This window comes from Crocodylus siamensis, chromosome 4, assembly GCF_052110815.1.
Source record: "Crocodylus siamensis isolate JL-2025a chromosome 4, ASM5211081v1, whole genome shotgun sequence".
NCBI classification, from domain to species: domain Eukaryota; kingdom Metazoa; phylum Chordata; order Crocodylia; family Crocodylidae; genus Crocodylus; species Crocodylus siamensis.
The window spans coordinates 136,125,201-136,147,336 of NC_143398.1; the positions used below are offsets into that span (position 1 = coordinate 136,125,201).

Below are 22,136 nucleotides of genomic sequence, written 5' to 3' on the forward strand. Positions count from 1 at the left end.
AAGGCACTGGACTTCAGAAAAGTAAACTTTAGCAAAATCAGGGACCTGGTGGGCAGGATTCCTTGAGAGGTAAGTTTGAAGAGAAAAGAATTTCTGACTTTGTGCTTTGAAGAGTCCCTTTTAAGGGTGTAAGTGCAAGTTATCCTTATGCAATGGAAAAATGGGAAGTACAACAGGAGGCCAGCCTAACTAGACAGCACATGAGTGGGCAGAGAAACTAGGAAGTCCAAGGCACAACTTGAGATGCAACTGTCAAGGGACACCAAAAGCAGAAAAAGGGACTCTACAAGTACATCAAGAGGAAGACCAAAGAAACCATAGGCCCATTATGGAATGCAGAAGGCAATATATTTCCAGATGATGCAAAGAAGGCTGAAGTATTTAGTATCTTTTTTGCTTTCATCTTCAGCAAATGAGGACAGCTACCAGATGATGAGTGACGTTGGCAAAAATGATAGGGAAGGAGACAAACAGCCTCGAGTAATGGCAGAACAGGTTAGGGATTACTTAAAGAACCTAGATGCAAATATGATACCCATTTTTAAGAAAGAGAAGGAGGATTTGAGGAGTTACAGATCAGTCATTCTGATATCACCTCAGATATCTGTGATATAGATGATATCAGTACCAGGAAAGATTATGAAGCAGATCCTCAAGAAATCTATTGTAAAAAATCTAGAGGAGAACAAGGTACTTAGAAACAGCCAGCATGGATTCACCAAGAGCAAGTCACGTCTGACCAACCAGATTTCTTTCTATGATAAGGTGACAGGCTCTGTGGATGGGAGAGAGTGGTAAATGTGATATACTTTGACTTTAGCAAAGCTTTTGACACTGTCTCCCATGGCATTCTAATTAACAAACAAAGAAAATACAAAGTAAATGAAAGTATCATAAGGTGGATACAAAACTGGTTGTATCCTCATGCTCAATAAGTAGTCAATATCTACTTGAGAGGAGTTATAAAGTGGAGTTCCTCAGGGGCCTGTCCTATGTCTGGTATGGTTCAATATCTTAATTAATCTTAATTAATGGTTTGGATGATGGGACTGAGTGCACACTTAGAAAATATGTGGATGACACCAGATTGGGTGGAATTGAAGATGCTCTGGAGGGTAAGACTAGGATCCAGAATGACCTGGATAGACAAGAGAAATGGTCTTCAGTCACCCAGATAAAATTCAATAAGGACAATTTCAAAGTCTCACACTTGGGAATTGTACACACAAATACAGACTGAGGAATGACTGGCTAGGCTGTAGTGCTACAGAGAAGGAGCTGGGAGGTACAGTAGACCATATATTAAATATAAGCCAACAGTGTTCTCTTGTTGCACAATAGGCCAACAGCATACTGGGTTGTATTAACAGGAGTGTCACTTGTAAATCAAGGAAAGTGATTTCTTTTGCTCTTTTTAAGAGCTGAGGCCTAAATTGGAATGTGTCCATTTTTGGGCCCAAAACTTCAAAAAGGATGTGGAGGTACTTGAAAGAGTTCAGTGCAGACTGAAAAAAGAATGATTTAGGGCTTGGGAAGTAAGACTTATGAGGAAAGGCTGAAATAAATAGGGATATTTAGTATGGAGAAAAGAAAAATGAGGGGGGATTTGATATCAGTCTTCAAATACCTGAAATGGGATTATAGAAACGGTGACGACAGACTCTTCTTTGTGGCCAAAAGGGACAGGACTAGGAGCAATGGCCTCAAGGTACAGCAGGGGAAATTGATGTTGGAGATTGGGAGGAACTTTCTGACTATAAAAGTGGTCAAGCATTGAAACAGGCTTCCTAGAGAAGTTGTGTAATATTTATCACGGGAAATTTTCAAGAACAAGTTGGAAAGACACTTTGCCAAGATGGTTTAGTCAGAGATGATACTACTTTGAGCAGGGGGCTGGACTAGATGACCTTGTAACATTCCTTCCAGCCCTACTTTCCTATGAACCTGCCTGCCTTGGTCATTGCATTGGAATTGATTGAAGTCTTTTCAGTATTTTCAAAAGGCTTTTTATGATCATGGAAAACCCATCTTTTCCCACAAAAAATAAAACTGGTGTCTTTATTCTTTTTTTCTAGTGTTATTCTTTTTATTCTAGTTTTATTCTTTTTTTTCCTAGTATTTTTTATGTCATCCTGCTAGTTTTCTTAAAAGTTGTAGTAACTCCATTGGAAAACAGATTGTGGAAAGCATTTCCTGAAGGTAGAGATTTTAGTGTCTTTTTTAGCTTAGATTGCAATCCCATAGCAGTCACTTCTCTATCACAGTACATGAACTACCAACAAATGGTTCAAAGTTTTCTCTAGTGTTGCTGCTTTTGATTGCTGCAATGGGGACCTGTTATCCTTGTACCTGTGCCAATGCAAAACGTAGCGGAGACCAAAAAAATCTAGTATTTACCTATGTGGGGTACATGACTTTACCCCAGAATTCAAATTTACAAGGGTAAAATCTCCTGGTACAAACAGCAGGTTTGTTTGACAAGTCCAGCATAACAAATAGCCAAAGTCCTCTTGTACAAATTAAAAAATAACTCTGTATCTTGTCATACAGGCATGTATGAAGATCTCACATGCAAATCTGGCCCCTGTTACCCCTCATCATTTGGGAAAGAAAGCATCTGAATTCAACTTTGAGGGCTCAAGCCCACTTCTCAAAGGAGACACCCCCAACACACACATCTGCATGAGACGCCGTGCAAGATAGTAAAGAATTGGTTTGATAGGCCAGAGTACACTAATGAGGAGGCTGAATGAATTGTGATAGCAACATGGCTTTACCCCCAACAGGTTGGGTTAGGACTGTGAAGGCCTTGGTGTAGTTTTGTGATGAGAAGGGATGTTGTGAGAGAAGGTGTGGAGATGGCACCGTGGCTTATGGCAGTGATGAATCTGTAGAAGGCAGCAAGAGAGCTGAGTGAGGACTGGTGAGGTGGACTTCCCATTTTTACTCAGATCCCACAGAGCTAAAATTGCTAAAGCTTTGGGAGGCATAGATACCTTCAGAGCAAGCCAGGCAGAGGCAAAGAACACGAACAGCAACACCTTGGAAAGAGGCAGCATGGACATTCAGGTCTGGACAAAGCAGTTCCCCTGGCATAGGAATAAGCCTGTTTGAGTGCATCCCCTACTCCCAGGCACTGGGACAATGTTAAATGCCAATAAGGAACAGTCAGGAGGCAGCTGCAGAGGGAGAAAGCAATGTAGGAAAGGTGTTCTGCCTACTGAGTGTTCATGTTAGGCCTCAGAAAAATTGAAGTGAAGACCTACTTGTTGAGATACAACAGCAGCAGGCATTTTTCTTGCTCTTTAGATAAACACATGGTTGATTTATTAAGATAAATATATTTAGATAAATATATGGTGTTTCTACATGAATACTGAGTTCTTTTTCTCCTTCTTAATATTTTCTCTATTTTATACAGACTCAGTGCTTGTGAGAGGGTAGTGCTGACAGTTACAGAAGCCAAAGTCTTGCAATGATGGCCTGAGCCAAGGGTCTTTGTTAACTTTAAGACAGTGGCTCTCAACCTTTTTTGTACCCAGACCCATCTGTAAACATCGATGGCCAGTCCAGGCCCAGTGCCTTTAACTCCCGACCCACTGCCCCCCATCCCCAGGCCCCAGCTTCCCAGTATATGGGGCAAGGGGTTGGCTGTGTGGGGCAGGGGAGTGTGTGTGGGGCATGGGGAGGCCCCCAAGCAGCCCCTTGCAGGCTGCAACTCTGCCAGCCTGCAGTGGAAAAGCTATGATTTTCCACATTTTTCTCCTTTAAGGGAGAATCCATTTTTTAAAATTGTTGATTGATTTTTAAAGTTTGTCTGCAATCCTTTCATATATTCTTGTGACCTGTAGGACATGCTGAGGAGAGGGCCAAAGTCACAGTCCCTGTCAGGGGTGTAAGTCTGTTCCTTTTCTCTACAGGAAAGCATCTATCTCTATAATCACAACTCCCAAACCCAGAACCCTTCTCACAAACTGTGCCTAGAAAAGGAAAACACCTCCCTCCCCACATTATCAAGTAATCTCCTAGTTGGAGCAGTCATCAATGCTGTAAAAGATGCTTGTGCTATGCCACCCATTCCCTAAGAAGACTTTGGCCTCCACATCCCATCTCTCAAGTGACTGCTTGAGGTACCAGGCTACAGGGTATTCTGAGTAATACAATATGAAAAAACCCTAATTATTTTGAAATGAAATGAGAAACCCAGACATTTGAAGTGACCCTAGGGCATCATCTGAAAAACCAGGGATGTACTCAAGTCTTGCCAGTTAAAGCTGTTCTGCTTCACATGGAATAAAAGATTCATTGGGCCAGCAAGAGGGAGAGAGCACAAGTATGACTCTATAATGTAGTGGAAAGGGCACTCACCTGGGCAAGTGGAGACCTGAGCTCTTCAGTGCCTGAATATTCAATTAAAAATCCTTCAGTATTCATTAACTGATATTAAGTATACACTGTGGGGGCAAGGGAATGGAATGTACAGCTATGACATCCTGCAGTGCTGTTACCTTCCCATATTATTCCAGGCAAATCCTGTTAAACATGTCATTAGCAGACTAGAAAATTCATTAGGAACACTAAAATGATTTATCTTATTGGCTATGCCAGATACACTACATTTCATTGAGTGGCCTCAAATGTTCTGAGCCTGTGGAGGAAATTCCAAGACTTCATAGGGACCTGCCATGAAAAACCAGAATTCGAAGGGTCCGGAAATATCATTGCACGTATTCATAAGTTGCCAATGAATGTGTTCGCCCACAGCTCCCTTGGCTCTCGGTGAGATAAGGAAAGACAAAATCAGCAAAGAAACCAACACAGAACTATTCCATGATACAGAAACCAGCTTTTTGTAATGAAGAAAATTGCTTTTTCAGCTACCCCAGTGGGTTTGAGCCCATGAATGATATACTTCTTGTACTCTGGGTGAGCAAGGATCTAGAGCAGGGGTGGATTATTATTTGGGCTGAAGGGCCACTTAGGGCCATTCAGCTGTCATGGGCTGAGTTGTCATCCCCCCCGCACCCCGCAACAGCTCACCAAAACTCCCTAAATGGCTCTGCCCCACACTTGGCTGGGCAGATGGGATAGGGTTGTGGGTGGGCAGAGATCAGCATCGGGAGTGGGACAGGAGGGGTTGGGACCAGGGCTGGGATCAGGATCACAGGGCTATGACAGCACTGGGCTGGAGCCCAGGGCAGAGCTGTGATCTGCTACCCCACCCTGCAATGGGTACCGGTTCCACAGTCAGGGGCATGTGTGAAATGGATTGTGGCTCTGCCCTGGCCCTGGACCTACACTGTCACTGCCCAGTGATCCCAGGGTCTCCATGGAGACTGGCCCAGGACCCACATGGGCAGGATGCACTCAACCGGGCAGAGGGGATGGGGCTGGGGACAGGTGGGGAGAGGCATCCAGGAGCAGGATGGACAGGCAAAGCTGGGGGCAGGTCTGGGATCAGGATGGTGGGGCAGTAACAGTGTGGGCCAGGGCCCAGGGCAGAGCCACAATCTGTTCCCTGCATGCCCCTTCCACAGAACCAGCACCTGTCACAGGGCCGTGCAGGCAGTGGATTGTAGCTCTGACCCAGGCACTAGTCCCACGCTGTCACTGCCCCATGATCCTGATGCTGGCTCCAGTCCTGGCCCCGTCCACCAGTCCTATTCCCAGATGATGCTCCCTGTGCATCTGCAGCACCATCCCCTCCATCCAGTCGTGTGTGCCCTGTTCACATGGGTCCCAGGCAGGCTCCATAGAGACCACTCTGTCCAGCACCCGCAGAGGTAGGTGCAAGGCAGCAGCTGGAAGGAACTGCCACTTCAGGAGCTGCCAAGAAACGAGTCCAGCCACCACACTACCCCACCCCTGCTGTGTGCCTGCTGCAGCCCTGGGGGCAGCAGGATGGGCTGCACACACCATAGCTCAGGCTGCCCACTGGGCAGGGCTGAGGGACCTGCTGGAAACTGGATGAAAATCCCTTGGCAGGTCAGATCCAGCCCACAGGCTGTATTTTCCCCACCCATGGGCTAGAGTTATAATAAAGGTAATTTTCTAGATAAACTTTTTTTATTAATTCAAGTCACTCCAAACATCTATACAATAAATCATGGCTGTTCAACTGGTGGCCCACGGGCTGCACTGGGCCTGTGAGGAGCCAGCACACAGCCTGGGAACTGTTAAAACAATTGTCCTGCGGGTCCTGATGGCTGTGCAGGAAGGGGCATTTTTAGGGCAGACACATATGCAGCATGCGGCCTTCAGCCACACTGAAGTTGGAGATCCCTACAATAGATAATACAATATGAAAAAACCCTAATTATTTTGAAGTGAAATGAGAAACCCAGACATTTCAAGTGACCTAGGACATCATCTGAAAAACTAAGCCAATTTCATATTAGACTAATTTAACACAGTGGCTTCTAACAGTATAAAGTATATCTTTGTATATCTACATACACATTTAGCATGGTTCCTCAGGGCAAAATCCAAAATTGTTTAGCAGCTCAGAGCCTCTAGATAAAAGCATTACCAAGACTTTATAAAGCAATAATCAATGGGGCAACATGTACTAAATGCAGACACAAAAGCAGCACCCTGCTTTTGCTGGAGTTATTTGACCCCAGCAGTCTTTTCTGCCCAGAGCAGGGGGCCTGGATCCAATGATCTCATGAGGTCCCTTCCAACCATAAACTTTTGTGCATCTGTGAATAACTGCTCTTCTTTACTATCCTGCTCATTTCTTCCTCTTGGACCTTTCCTTTCCTTACTATCATCTCAAGATGTTTCCTGACCCTCCTTTATGTAAGATTGTTATAAATTGTATGGTTTCAATTGTCAAACTGACTGTTATCTCTATGCTCTGTGACCATAGTTCAAAAATACACAGACACAAGCTCAAAAGAGAATGCTTCAACAGATACAGCACTTAATTCTTCAGCATTGATATTTTCCATGACATGTCTTTAACGATTTTGTTGTTTGGATGTTTGCCATTTGATAACACCATGCTCCTATGTAGCACTTTTCATTAGTAAATCACATGACTTTTTATACAGGAGTTCATTGTCTTTATCCCGTTTTAAAGATGAGGAAACTGAGGCATAGCACATGAAAGTGATTCATCCAAGGTCATCCAGCAGGCCAGTGGCTGAACTAGGACTAGAATCAAGTCATTTCCTCCCAGATCAATCCAAGTTTGGTGCTCTAGACAATAGGCAATGTTGCTCTCTTCACAGCAGTAACTCCCTGGGAGATGAGGGTGTTCAAGCTGGAAGCCTCAAAACTGAGGCTTACAAAACACAGGCCTAATCCAGACGCCACTGATCTCAATGGGAAAACTTTGCATTGGCTTCAGAACAGGTTCTTCATGAACACTTTTAAAAAGTGGTGGTTCATGGTGGAGATATAGCACAGGAAACAGGCCTCAGGGCCTCTTGTCTGAGCTCATAAAGCCTTATGTTCAGTTTGGGGCCATTTCTCTATAAGACTGTGCTGTGAAAATGCTTGAGTGCCACATAATGTCAGATCTCAAATACCAAACATCTAAAAAATCTTGACCATAGCATTTGAGCCCTGCAACCTGTTGTTGCAGCTTCAGAATCTTGCCACTCACTCCTTTCATCTGTGCTTTTGCTGGATTTCCAGCTCTGTAAGACACCCCACTCTCATGGAAAGAAAAGTGAGTTTCTAGGCTTTGGATTTGCCCAGCAAAGTTTGAAAATATGACCTGTGCGAACCATAATGTTCCAGGACCCAGAAGGCACAAATAACTTCAAGAAGAAGAAGAGCTATGATTATGTTACTACTATTAATTCAATATTTTGTATAATACTAAAGGGCTTAGTCCATCTGTCTGTGTGTGCGTCTGTCTGTCTGTCTGTAATGCTCTTTAAATGCGAATACAGAAAAGTTCTGTTATCTGGCATCTTACAAGCTGGCATGCTCAATTAACCAGCATGCCGGCTTGTAAGATAAAGTGAAACTGAAAGTGCCCACCATGGCACATCCAGTTCCTCCAAGCCTCCACGGTTCGGGGGCATAACCGGCTATGCGGGAACTGCCTCCCTGTCCCTGTCCCTCCTGGCATTCCTGGGGGATGCCAGATAACAGATCTTTTACTGTAGCTTGAAAACTGTAAGAGATAGAACATTTGTGTCTTGAAAGAAATTTCTTTTCTAAACCTTAACAATTTTTAGTGACCATGTCAGGATGATCTCAACTTCCAGAATTGGGAAAAAATTCAGGGGCCAGGGCTGTTTCTACTGAGCTCCTCCCAGGAGGGTGTTGGGAGCCTGGCGCAGTGGGGAAGGCAGAGGGAGAGGCCAGCTGAGAAAAAGCAGGAGCCAGATAGAGGTGTGAGGTAGTGGGCAAACAATGGCAGCCCCATCCCCAGCCCTGAGCAGGGAAGGAGGTGCCCTAGGGGTGGCGTGAAGGAAGCCCCAGGGTGTGGGCAGCTGTTGAGAGGTGCAGAGTTCACTTGCCCTTGCCCAGCAAAGAGGCAACAGGTGGTAGCATGGGTGAGTCCAGCTCCAGGCCACTGGATGAGAGCAAGTGCAGGAAGGAATTGGAGTCTTCAAATGTTCAGCCTATTTTATTTTTAATAAATATTTAAATTTATTTAATGAATATAAAAAGTAAAATCTGTTTGGTTTTGTTATTTAAAATTCATCTGTCATTCATGATGGGCAATTCACTAGTACTGTATAATGTATGTTATCACAATGCAATGTTAATAGTTATTTCATTGCGATCTCTGGAAACACACCAAGATGCAGGTCTACAATGCCATCACCATCCCCTCCATAGATGTAAAATGTGGGTAACCTACTGTTGTCTTCTCAAGAGCCTAGAGAGGTATTATCAATGCCTCTGGAAAAGCTTTCTCATCAAATGGGAAGATCACTGTGCAGACATCAGCATCCTTGCTGAAGCCAGTGTTTCCAGCATCAAGTTAGTGATCCTCAAGCACCAATTTTGCTGGACCAAACACTGTGTGTGGATGCCTGAATCGTAACTCCCAAAACAAGTACTCTGCTCCCTGCTTAGTAATGGCCTGAGATTTTGCAGCAGCCAGACAAAATGCTACAAGGACATGAAAAGGCATACCTCAAGAAAACAGATGCTGAAGTCAAGGGCTGGGAGGAGCTGGCTGCCAACCAACTTCAATGGTGCTGCAACCTCAACCAAGTGGCAGCCCATTCTGGGAAAAACTGCCTTGCTCTTGAAGCAGAGAAAAGAGAGCAGAGGAAGGAAACAGAGAAATCACAGACCTACAACTTCTGCGGACAGGTCTGTGGCTCAAGAATTGGACTCTTACATCACCTTGAGACCCAGCAATGAGCGATGGTACGGATCATTCTTGCCGGTGTCAGTGACATTAGAACAGGTTTGTTATTCTTATAATTATTATTCTTATTGTTATCATCAGTTATTGCCGTTATCATTATCATGATTATCATCAGTATTTTTATCATCTTGATTCTTGTTATTGTTATGATTGCAATGCTGTTATAATGACAACAATAAGTATTGTTAGTATTATTTTTGGTAGTGGTGGTGGTGGTTTTTATTATTATTGTTATTGTTGACTGTGATATTGTTGATATCAATATCGCCATTATCATTATCATGATAATCACTATTTTATCATTATGATTCTTATCATTATTATTATTTTGATTGCTGTTATAATGACAACAATCATAATAATTATTATTGTTTTTACTATGACAATTATTATTATTGTTGTTATTTATTATTGGTGGTGGTTTTTATTATTATTGTTATTGTTGACTGTGATATTGTTGATATCGATATCATCATCATGATTATCACTATTTTTATCATCATGATTCTTGTTATCATTATTATTATTGTGATTGCTGTTATGATGACAACAACGATTATTGTTATTATTATTATTATTTTTTACTACTACTACTATTATTATTGGTGGTAGTGATGGTGGTTTTTATTATTGATCTTATTATTGTTGTTTTTATTGTTTTTACTATCATTACTATGTTCATTGTTGTAGTTTTATTGTTTTTGTTATTATTGTTGTGCTTATTGTTTTCATTGTAGTTGTTGGTTTTATTATAGTCATTACTGGTGTTATGGCTTGCATTTTTATTGTCTCATTATTATTATCGTTGTTATTGCTGTTGGTTGATATTATTACTGTTGCTGTTATTATTATTGTAATACTTACGATTATTATTGGTTTTATTAGTGCTGCTATTATTTTTTGTTTATTGTTGTTCTTCTTATTATTACTGTTGGTAGTGTTTATTGTGGCTGTTCGTGTTACCATTCTTACTATTGGGGCCGACACCGTCCTATGCACCGGAGCCGTGGCGGGGCCGGGACAGCCAGCCGTGCCTGCCCGTGTGTCCGCTCGGGCCGGGTCGCTGCAGCCGCAGCCGGCGGGGCGCTCCCTCCTTCCCTCCCTCCGCCGAGACGTTTCTTCCCAGCCCGCGCATCTGTCCCGGCTCCTGCGCGGCGCGGGGGGAGGGGGCCGGCTTCCTGCCGCCGCCCGGCGCGGAGCAGGCGGGGATGGGGGCGGGGCAGGGGCGTGCCCGGCTCACCTGGGCGCTACCTGGGCCGAGCTCCGCCGCGCTCCGGCGGCCCCTGAGGTAGGATCCCGGCGCGGGCGGGGGGTCCCGGGGATCGCGCCCCCTGCCCGCGCTGCACGGCCATCCCGGGGCTGCGCTTCGTCCTGCCGCCCCCGCCGGGCTGGGATGCCAGCCGTGCGGTGGCAGCTGTGACTCAGGAGCAGGTCCCACAGCAGCTGGGCCCCGCAAATCCCTGCCCCCAGCCCGGTCAGGGTCCCACAGCAGAGCGCCCAGGGCAAGGGTGCTACCGGCGCGCGGAGGCCAGCTGGCAAAGCTGCCACTCAGGCCTGCGCCAGCCTCCCTGGGACAGGGCCAAGGGGTCTGGGCCCTGTGCGTGAACTCTGGCCGCTTGGCCCGGTTCCTGTTTTCTTCTTGCTGACACCTTGTGACTTTTTATGGCCCTGGGGGAAATGGGAAGGAGCCTGCAGGAAGTTGGTGAGGCCCGGGAAACCTGCCTGAGCGGCGGGCGTGGGAGCTCCTGTCTCCGTGGCCTTCCCTCAGCCACCTTGGATAAAGGAGTCACAACAGCCGTGTGTTCCCCTGCCTTGGCCTGTCCTCCCCACAGCACCCCTGGCTTATTGCTGCACTCAGGTGAATCCTTCGTTTGTCCCAGATCTGAGAAAGAGGCATAAAATCCCAACGAAACCATGTGCCCAGGCAGGACACGGCTCTCTTTAAGCTGGGGTTGTCATGTGGGCGTGGGGATGTTTCGAGTTGTTCCAGACATCGTCCTGGGGGTGGATAGTCAGAGCAGGAAGCAATAGAAGCCAGTCCCGTAGGGTGCTACAGATTTGGATTGGGACCGAAAGGGGGTTTCTGAGAGGAGCTTGTGGCTTGGTGAAGTACGTAGCAGATGAGCAATGGGTTGGCATGGACAGCTGGATGGGGCACAGAAAAAGAGGGCAAGTGGGACCCAAGATCTAAATGGGGTTACGGAGGTGGCATGACCCAGGCCTTGAAGCTGCATCAGTCCAGGATAAAAACAGACCCTCGTCTGGCTTGGCTCTGCTGGCTGCTTTCCATGTCATTCTAGGACAGGACTGCTCCCCAGCAGCACATTTCACTAGTTCCTACAGCAGTCTAGTTACAAGCTTGTTACATTTATTGGATTGTTAGGTTTGTGGTTGCTTGTCATAATAAGGGAGTCTTTCTGATGACCCTGGAGGTCCCTTTCAGGGTCCTGGGGCTCACTTACTCCATGCAGGGTGACTTTTTTACTCTCTTTGGGAAGCTCTCTCCCAACCAAATAGATTTAATTGAAAGGAGGCAGCTGTTTGTGATGATCAGGCCTTTCCTAACTTGATGCTACTGCTCACAGTCAAACCCCTCCTGCACTATCCTAATATTTTTGCTCCTTCTTGGAACTTGTTCATTTCAAAGATCCAGAGACTAGAGGGGAGGACACATGGCAAAAAGTTTTCACTGCATGGTGATCTGGAAAACTTCTTAAACTAATGCGATACATTTGCATTCCTGCTACCCTTGTGTTATGAAATGTTAAAAAAAATAACATAGTGGAAATTGATTTTGAATGAATGGATATTCATCCCAGAAACTTTATTCAAAGAGTGACAGTCATTCAGTCAGGGAACAGGTCATGAGATAAGTTTCTGTGTGTTGATCAAAACAGCCAGGTAGCTAGTGTCAAACTCATGTGCATGTCAGCACAGCATACCACAAGCCACTCGCAGAAATTATCAGTGAATATGAGGACCAGGTCACAGAAACTGATAAAAAAAAAAACAAATCTGAAAAAAATTTGGGGCCTGTTTACTGGCAGCTTCTAAACAGAAAAAAGAGGTAAATAATCTCTCTTTGCAGTCCACCCTTTCAGCCTCTTTAGTCTTTTTCATTCTTGTACCTCTTTACTGAACTCCTCCTTCAAACATGGACCCCAGAGAGGAACTCCGTGATACAGGTACAGTCGTGTCAAAGCTTCCTATGCCTCGAGGTGAGTTTGCAGCTTATGCAACACCCAATTCCCAAATCTTGAGGCCAGCAGGGATCCCAGTGGTCGTTATATCTGACTTCCAGTGTAACATAGGCTATAGAACCACTCTTAGTAACTTCTGCATCATACCCAGAACTTCTGCTTGAGCTCTCCATTAGGGAAAAATTTGGCTTTGATTTTTATACATTAGAATTCCCTAGTGTGCCCAACTAAGTTGTTCGCCAGTGGCTAATTACCATGGCTGCTATAAAAGCTGAATTCCTCTCTCTAGTTTCCAAACATTGGGTTTTGTAAGATCTTTTTATGGTGGGTGCCAGATCCCACTTACCCTGAGAATTAGCTAGACTATTTTTGCTGAAACATTGTATTGTGTTGTATAATTGTTATCCCTGAACATCCCTAAGATTCGTGATGGCTTTTTAGGCCCTTGGATGCTGAGTGTAAGTTAGAACAGATTCAGTGCTGCTGTAAGTGACCGTGGGGCATGGATTCAGGGCATCAGTGTGACATTAATTCACTATGGTCCCTTTGTCTTTGTACAGAGTATACCTTGGTAGGAAGGGACAGTTAGACTCTCCAAGGATTATGAACCCATGGAAGCTAAACTGAGCGTGGGGAAGAGGGTATATTGAAGCTGCCTTGCGGGAGGAGGTCTGTGACTTGGTTGTGGTGTACCCAACACCCACAGAATGGTTCATGAACAGAAGAAAGTTACTCGGTAACTGTGTTCTGCCTTCTGGATGTGCAACACTTATCCTGCTTCACTGAGAGGCACAGGTGTGATAACCTCTCTGAACTGGCCTCCTTGATTTACAGCTCTGCTGCTTGTGCAGTTCAATTAGTCATTCAGTAAAAAATAAAAACACTGTCCCTACCACTTAATTCTTCCTTGGCTCAGAATACCACCTCAACAAATATAGCCTCAGTTACTGCAGGAGACCTATGAGTTTGATTAGTCAGGGAGCAGTGGCTGTGCCCCCAGAACTGAAGGATGGTTCGGAGCTCAGTTAGATCATGTGAGGAGAGTGTATGACAGTGCTGGAGAGTGTATAAGAATTGAATGGGATCAAGGATGGAAGGTCTGTGGGAGTGGATCAGAGCCACATGGATCATGGGAGGGCAGTTTTTCTTCTGGCACTGGAAGACATTTAGGACCTTGGTTGAGAAGGAAGTTATTCATAGAGGGTGTTTTAGAGCAGGTAGGAATCAGATGAAGAACATCTGTAGAAGTGCCTGGGGAGCGTATGCAAAATAGGTTGTGTTACGGGAAGGGATGTCTGCAATCAGGCTGTCAGAGGATATGCTGGAGCTGGCTTTGGAGCAGGTGGCCATAAACTAACCCCCTGAAGATGTGTCCCAGATAGAACCAGCCAGGAAGAAGTGCCTGGTCACCAGGAGCTAGGCCCACAGGGACTAAATGGCCACTTGGGATGTCAATATTTAGGGACCACTAAAATCCTCCAAACCCCAGCTCGGCTGCTGTCTAACTACACAGGCTTCTAAAGTCTGCTGGTACTGAAGTTTCTGCCACTGAGCATGCCTCCAGATACATGGGATCTGGCATGCACTTAACCCCTAATAGGGGCCTCAAACTTGATATGCTTCTGCCTATCCCTCCAGTGAATTTTCAGTCTGCCTGTCAGATTGGGCCTCACACAAGATATAACCAGAGGAGCAACAGTCTTTGTGGGGGTGGGAATTGCCTTCCATTTTAACCCAATACCCTTGTGATTTGAGAGCTCCTCTGGGATGCGAGAGAAGCAGATCCAAGTCTTTGTTTCAATGAATATTTAATTACTTATACTAAGTTGGGAGGTTGGGGGAGAAAGTCTCATTCCAAAGTCTTCCTGGAGCAGAGGCCTGGGTTCAAAATTCTGCCTCAAGTCAGAGCAGGGATTCAAAAACTGATCTCTGACCTTTAGGCAACTGCCCTACTTGCAGGGTTACGGGGTGCAATGGGGTGGCTGGGTCCCTTTTTGTATGCCATGAGAGAAGACCTCAAGGGTAGAAGAAAATCATTTTGCAAGTAGACTTTCACCAACCGTGTTCTGTTATGCCTGGATAGTATTAACCGGGGGAGAGATTAACAGCATAGTCACTGCGGGGATGTGCGAGGCCTGATTTGGCTTGGAGAGGGAAGCTGCTCTTCCCTGAGATCTGGGGGATTCTGATCACAACTGGTTCCTGTCAGGATTGACATTTTTCTAAGTCTCAAGCACAGATAAGGTCACCTGAGCTTTACAGGGTGACCCCACGACACACAACCTGAGTCTGAAGTACAGGCAAACATTGTCATCGTGCACAACCTCCACAAGATGGCAGTGTGCCCAAGGGCGGCAGCAGCTTCTGTTGCACTTTCCTTTGATCAACTGAAGCTACTTAATGCAATTTAACTCCTGGCAAATTAAAATATTTAGGTATGCCTTACTAGTGGAGGGGGAAGAACCCCTCTTCTTCAGTGCTGAAGTATTTTAAATGTCAGGAACACCACAAAACATTAAGATAGAGCTGTAAAAACACATGGGGAAAAAAGCGAAGAGCCTGGAAATGCACAGTTGCAATTGCTCAAACAGCCTGAATGCTTATGGCAGGTCTGTGCTACAGAGTTTGGCCAGCTGAGCTCTGGCTGTCAGGGGCACAAAGAGGCATGATCTCTGGCTGAGAGAGTTGTACCAACACAAGCCCCTTGCATAGAGGAGTTATACTGGCAGTACTGCACTTTTGCTGGTCTTAGTAGTTTTAGCGGAGAGGTGAGGCTTTAAGGGTATTAGTGCAAAACACAGTTTTGCCAATGTAGCTGTGTCTGCATTGGGAGCGCTTGGCTGGCCTAGTGTATCAGTACAACTGTTCTTGCAAGGCACTCAGTACAAAATGCTTCTCCCCTAGACCTGGCTTCAGGCCTCCATGGAGTTTTACTGCTCTAATAGCACAGAAGTAGGTTTCCCAGGTGACGGTGTGGATGCTGTTATGCTAGAAGAACCACTCTAATACCCCGCTCTTCCAGGGGGCTTTTATTAGTAAATACCTGAGCGCTTTTTGAAAGGAGGTCACTGTTGTTGCTTCTGTTTTGCAGATCGAAACACCAAGACACAGAGAGAGGAAGTGACTTGTATAAGGCCACCTGGCGGGTGTGTGGCAGAGCTGGGAATATACCCCTCTTCTCCTGAGTCCCAGTCCATTTGCACTAGTATGAAAATGCTTATCCTGGTGCAGATTATTACTGAACATGAAAAGGAATAGCTGAACTGGTGTAAGCCATCTTTACTTTGGCAGGACTGGCTGTGTTAGCGTTTGTAACAATGTAACTGCTTTCACAGAAAAATCATAGCTGGGGCTTGAACATTTATACCCCTGTAGTTTACAAGCTGAGACCAGGCCTCCTAGCTTCAGGCAGTGGTTAGAGAAAATTAAACAAGCAGAGATCATAATAATTTAAAAAAACAAAAAGTCCCAAGCATAATGTATGCCATGTATATATATGCAAGTGTGTATATATGTTGTTGAGATGATATAACGCTATATATATACAGAAATTCCTTCTGTTGTATGATGTGTGTCCTGACTGCTTTGTGCCCTGTTTATATGGTAAGGTCTTCAGAACAAGGGGGTAGTCTTTCACTGTGTTTCTACAGTGTGTCGAGTACCAATCTTGATGGGGCCATCGGGGACTACTGGTATATAAATAATGATCATCATGATTGTTAGTGGCATATAACAACAACAACAATAATCATAATAACAATAATAATAGTTATTATATGCCTCACCCATTGCCACTGTGTTGTCCCCGGTGCCCTCCAACACACGCACATTCCCTGTAAGACACTTTTGAATTCACCTTAAGGAATCCAGTCTTGAGAGCTGGGGTGGGGGAGGAAAGGGTGTAAACTTTCAGACAGGTTACTTTTTTTGTTTTCCCTCCCCTCAGATGTGTTTGGGTGAGAGGTGTGGCAGCATCAGGATTCAGCATAGGGCTGTTAGGGGTACTGGAGAGGAAATTAAAAAATATGTTAAGAGAATGGGTGTGGGTTGGAGACCTCCCCAAGTGAGAGGTTACAGTTATGTTTGTAACCCTGGTAAAGCTGTACATCTTAAGGCAGCTTATACAAAGGCGGTGGATGCGTGGCTCAGAGGAAAGGACCCCCTTACCCAGCTACCAGTTGTGAGGTCTAGAAGGCTTTCCTCAAGACAGAGGTGATGCAGAGACGTACATCACCATATGATGAGGTATCAGAGAAGCCCGAACTACCAAGTGCTCTGCCTGGTGGCTAAGGCCAGCATTGCTGTCAACATCCTTGCCTTTGGGTACTTTTGAGGCCTCTTGACATCATCATTTTTGCTCCCTCTGTGTTGTCTAGAGCAGGAGTTCCCAAAGTTTTTATGCCATGGCCCGGCAAACCACGGCCCAGCAGTCACAGCCGACCGTGGCCAGAATTTCAGGCTGGAAGACAAGAATAACCCCCACCTCCCCAGGCATGGGCAGGGGGCAAACCCTGTGCTACCACGGGCCCTGTGGAAGGAGCTGTGGCCTTTCCGCCTGGCTCTGGGGGCCAGTGGTTTGCCGGCCCGTGGCCACATCTGGTCTGGCAGCTGACTGTGTTGCGGACCGCCAGCCGACCTGCCATGGCCCATGGATTGAGAACCCCTTGTCTAGAGGATTTCACTTATGAAGATTAGACATACTTGGAGACTCCCCTTTGCGCCACCATCCCCACCCCTCTCTGCACAGCAAACACGCTTGCTTCCATTTCTCTCCTTTCTGGTCACTGGGAAGGAGGGCAAGCCCTCTGGACATGCTGGAGCAATGAAATTGGCTTATCTAGGAACAGCAAGGCCAGACAAGCCAATTACTTTATCATGGTGTGTATTATACTCAGTCACAAGGGCAGGTTAGGGCCATAAAAGGCAGCCTGAGACTGATTACAAGGAGAAAAACATGACCATTGAATTGTCTGGTGGATGTTTTCAAAGCTGAGGAAACGTAGTTCTGTTTTCATCTACCTGTAAAGCTTCATACATCTCAGTGGTGCTGCTATCATCTTGATCATCAGTATCAAGGCATGAAGATCAGTAGTGAGAAGCAATAGAGTTACTGTTTGTTTGCCACAGTCACAGCAAAATGGAACAGTGCTTTGCATGATGATGGTGGACCAGGGATACAGTAACACTTGGCCTTTGTTAGATGCTTGTCATGCTCAGCACAACTAACAGAGAAGCAAAATATATTTGTAAGAATAGAGGGGGATGCAGGGGAAGAATTCTCAGTCCCTCGATAAATTAAATTGAAGTGTTCTCCAGTAGATTGATTTGTGACAGGGGAACCAAATGAATGAATAAAAAGCAAATTCAAAATGAGATTCAGGAGTTGAGGGCAGAATCACCAGGGCAATTCACTACAGAAAAAGATTAACAAACCCTGATGGGCTAAAATCAAAAGCGAAGCTTCTCATGCTCAAATGTACCGAATTGTGGTAAGGAGGGTACTTTCACATCTGCACACTGCCATAGAGGGGAGAGATGTTACTGAGGTAGGAGTAATCTTACAGATGGAGACAGAGCCTAAGCCTAGGACATAAGCTAAGCATAGTCTTCAGCCAAGAATGTCATAGGATCTTGAGGCTGGAAAGGTCCTCAAGGGCCCTCTGGTACAGCAGCCCCCTGTATATGTGCAGAATGCATTGTTGCTACATTACTGGAGACTGATGCCCATCCAGCTTCTTTGTCAAGGAAGGAGCTTCCACAGCTTGCTTGTGCAATTTGAAAATGGATACCTATAGTTAAGCTTCACAGACCCTTGACAGGCCCCCAAATGAAATGGAATGGCAGTGTTGCTAATGCTTGTGATATTATCACAAATACTGGAATAGCTGGTGTTCTTCCTAAAGCCCAAGGTGACTATGTAAGAATCTCAGCTTTGTTTTAGAAAGGGGGAGAAGAGTAAATTTCTAGCCTTCTTATTTCCAGAGAACAAGCTTGACAATGGAACCTAAGTTTAAAACCTTAAGGCAAACCTTAACAGGTTTTTAAAATTTCATGATTCTGGGTGGCCCAAGTTATAATTTCTGAAAACTTGAGGAGGCAATAATGCAATTATTGTTGAAAGTCACTGATTTGGGGGCCTCAATATGGACTTGTTTCAGGTGCCCATTTTGATAAATCTTGCCTTTTGATTGCAGTTGTTCAAAGTAAATAACCTGTGTACAAAAGAGGTAGCAAAAGAAAACTATTAAAGCATTCAATAGCCTGGAACACTATAAGGCCTCTATCAGTAATTCTCAACCAGCATGCTATGGCATCCTAGAGTGCCACCCTGTTAAGGGTCCTGTGCAATATTAGTACTGTTAGGTGTACAGACACCTACTCACAATTTGCAAGATAAACTCAGAGATTTCAAATAGGAATCTGTAGTGACAAAAACATTCTGACCCGTAGTGGTCTTTCTGAGATCTTTTCAAAAGAAGAATTGCTCCAGTACTTTTCCATTTTCAAAACATGAGTGAAAGCTAAGAACTGGCATTTTCCAAGGGATGTTTTGAGGCCAAAAAGGTTGAAACCAACTGGCTTAAACTGTCCTATATCATAGTGATGTCTGCCAAAGTTTTGCTACCAAAATGTACCTACCAGGTCAAATCTGATGGGCTCTGATAAAACAGTTGACTAATTTTAGCATTTTGTTTAAATGCAGGTTTATTCTTCAAGTGCTTACACCAAATGACAGGATTAGTGATAAAATCACTGTAACATAGCAAAATATGGTACATATGGATGAAGACCCAAAAAGACTGGACTAAAATCATCAAAGCCAGCAAGTATGACCTTCTATGAAGAGCCTGCCTACTTTTTAATTCAGCATATATGCAGCACCAGACATTGACACAGCAAACACGGGCAATGCACTCCCGAACTTGAAGAGCTCAGGATCCAATCAAGTCAAGATAGATGCAGATAATAGGACCTAACAGAAGAGCTCAGGAGGGTGGGTGAAGGAATCTTGGATGGAGAAAGGATTGTTACAGGTGTAATAATGCTCAGCATTTGTATAGCACTTTCAAACTGCTGCCTGGACATTTACTAATTGCCTTCACTGCAATAATCTCTGTGAAGCGGGTGAGTAAATATTATTTTCATCATTTTACAGATGTCTCTGAGACAGAAAGGCAAAGGGAGGGGAGGGGAATGGGCTCATCTCCCACAGATCACAGGGCTTCAAGAATATCTCTGATCATAGCACTCGCTATTTAGCCACTCAGTGCAAACCTCAACAGTGGACAGGTACAGGTGGACTTTAACCCAGTGAGGTAGGCCCCTGATTGGAACATAAGTGAGCTGCAGCCATGCAAATCCCAGCTTATAACTATTTACCATAGGGGCTTGGCTAGGGAGATAATCACAAGAGTGCACACAGCTTAAGCCTGTTGGGGCTGGTGGCAGAGTGCTTGCAGTGAAAGGCTCTAGAACCTGGGGTTCATTTCTCCCATTAGCTCAATAGAAGCTGTTCTGGCCTCTGTGGCTGTCTGTGGTGCCCATTAGTTTCTTTGCTTCTAGCAGATGCAGTTGGGTATGGTATTCACTCCAGCAAGTCTGACAATCAGCTCTGGGGCATCTCATGATGGACCCCTTACAATCCACAGCCACATCTGGAAATCGCACATGCCGAGTGCAGTGGTAGCATGGTTAAAGTGGGCAACTGGAAGTCAAAGCTCCTGGATACAGCTCTCAGACACTGCTTGGCTGTGCAGCATGTGGCAAAGCATGAGCAGAAGAATTTCCAAGGGAGTCCAGTTGGGTGGTCTGCAGAGGCTTGGCCATCCAGCTGTGCATGCTCAGGAGCAAAGGGGATTTTCAAAGCAAAAGACAGGAAGAGCAAGACCTGCTCATCACTCAGCCCTTGAAGAGTATTAGAAGTGGATTGGGGAGCACCAGTTATTTCTGAAATCACTTGCTGATTTGCATTGCAAAACCCTGGTGTCAACTGCTTATACATTTACAAGCTGTAACAAGAGCAAGCAGCATCTGAAACGTTATCACAAGACATGAGCACAAGGTGAGCAAATTTCAGGCTGTATGGAGAACTCCAGTGCTGGCATTTGCCTCACTTCTGAGTACCTAGCTTTTCAGCCTTAATAATAATCTTTGGATCAAGGCTGCAACTGAACTCCAACTAGCTTCAAGCATCAAGGACAACAAAAAGTCCTTTTTCAGATATGTGGGGAGCCAGAGGAAAAACAAGGGCAATGTTGGACCACTGCTAAACCAGATGGGGCAACTGACAACTGACACCCAGGAAAAAGCCAACCTATTAAATAGGTACTTTGCGTCAGTCTTTCATCAGTCCCATGGGACGCCCATGCCTGCTATGGGACAGGGAGATCCGGGTGATGGGGATCCCCTACCCTCCATAAATGCTGACCTCGTGAAGGAACACCTTGAGAAGCTGGATACCTTCAAGTCAGCCGGCCCTGACAATCTGCACCCCAGGGTACTCAAGCAGCTGGCGAGCGTCATAGCCCAGCCCCTGGCACGGATCTTTGAAAACTCCTGGCACTCTGGTGTAGTGCCCGAAGACTGGAAGAAGGCCAATGTGGTGCCGATCTTCAAGAAAGGGAGGAGAGTGGATCCAGCTAACTACAGGCCCATTAGCCTGACTTCTATCCTGGGGAAGATCTTAGAAAAGTTTATTAAAGAGGCCATCCTTGAGGGACTGGCCCAGGCTAACATCCTAAGGGATAGCCAGCATGGGTTTGTTGCAGGTAGGTCTTGTTTGACCATCCTCATTTCCTTCTATAACCAGGTGACCTATCACCTGGACAGGGGAGAGGAGATTGATGTCATATATCTTGACTTCAAAAAAGGTTTTGATCTGGTATCCCATGATCGCCTCTTGGCCAAACTGCCCAGTTGTGGCCTTGGCTCCACCACGATCCGCTGGCTGGGAAACTGGCTCCATGGTCGGACCCAGAGGGTTGTAATTGATGGCAGCCACTCATCGTGGTGCCCTGTAACCAGTGGGGTTCCTCAAGGCTCTGTCCTTGGACCCATACTGTTCAACATCTTCATTAATGATGTGGACATTGGAGTCAGGAGTGGACTGGCCAAGTTCGCCGATGACACCAAACTTTGGGGCAAAGCATCCACGCCAGAAGGTAGGCGGGTGATCCAGGCTGACCTGGACAAGCTCAGCAAATGGGCAGACAAGAACCTGATGGTGTTGAACACCGAAAAATGCAAGGTTCTCCACCTTGGGAGGAAAAACCTGCAGCATCCTTATAGGCTCGGCAGTGCTACGTTGGATAGCACTACAGAAGAAAGAGACTTGGGGGGTCATCGTTGACCACAAGATGAACATGAGCCTGCAATGCGATGCTGCGGCTAGTAAAGCGACCAAAACACTGGCTTGCATCCATAGATGCTTCTCGAGCAAATCCCGGGACGTCATTCTCCCCTTGTACTCGGCCTTGGTGAGGCCGCAGCTGGAGTACTGCGTCCAGTTTTGGGCTCCACAATTCAAAAAGGATGTGGAGAAGCTTGAGAGAGTCCAGAGGAGAGCCACGCGCATGATCAGAGGTCAGGAA

At 45.5% G+C, this 22,136-nt stretch overlaps 1 protein-coding gene across 1 annotated transcript in view; it reads left to right on the forward strand.

The window, feature by feature from the left end:
- The first annotated feature begins 10,566 nt into the window (after positions 1-10,566).
- The window catches only part of LOC149866542 (uncharacterized), a 53,120-nt gene continuing 41,550 nt past the window's right edge, over positions 10,567-22,136 (forward strand). The window contains exons 1-2 of the mRNA XM_090043871.1: positions 10,567-10,634; positions 19,250-19,671. The gene's annotated coding sequence lies outside the window, so the exon portion shown is untranslated. The remainder of the gene's footprint in view (positions 10,635-19,249; positions 19,672-22,136) is intronic.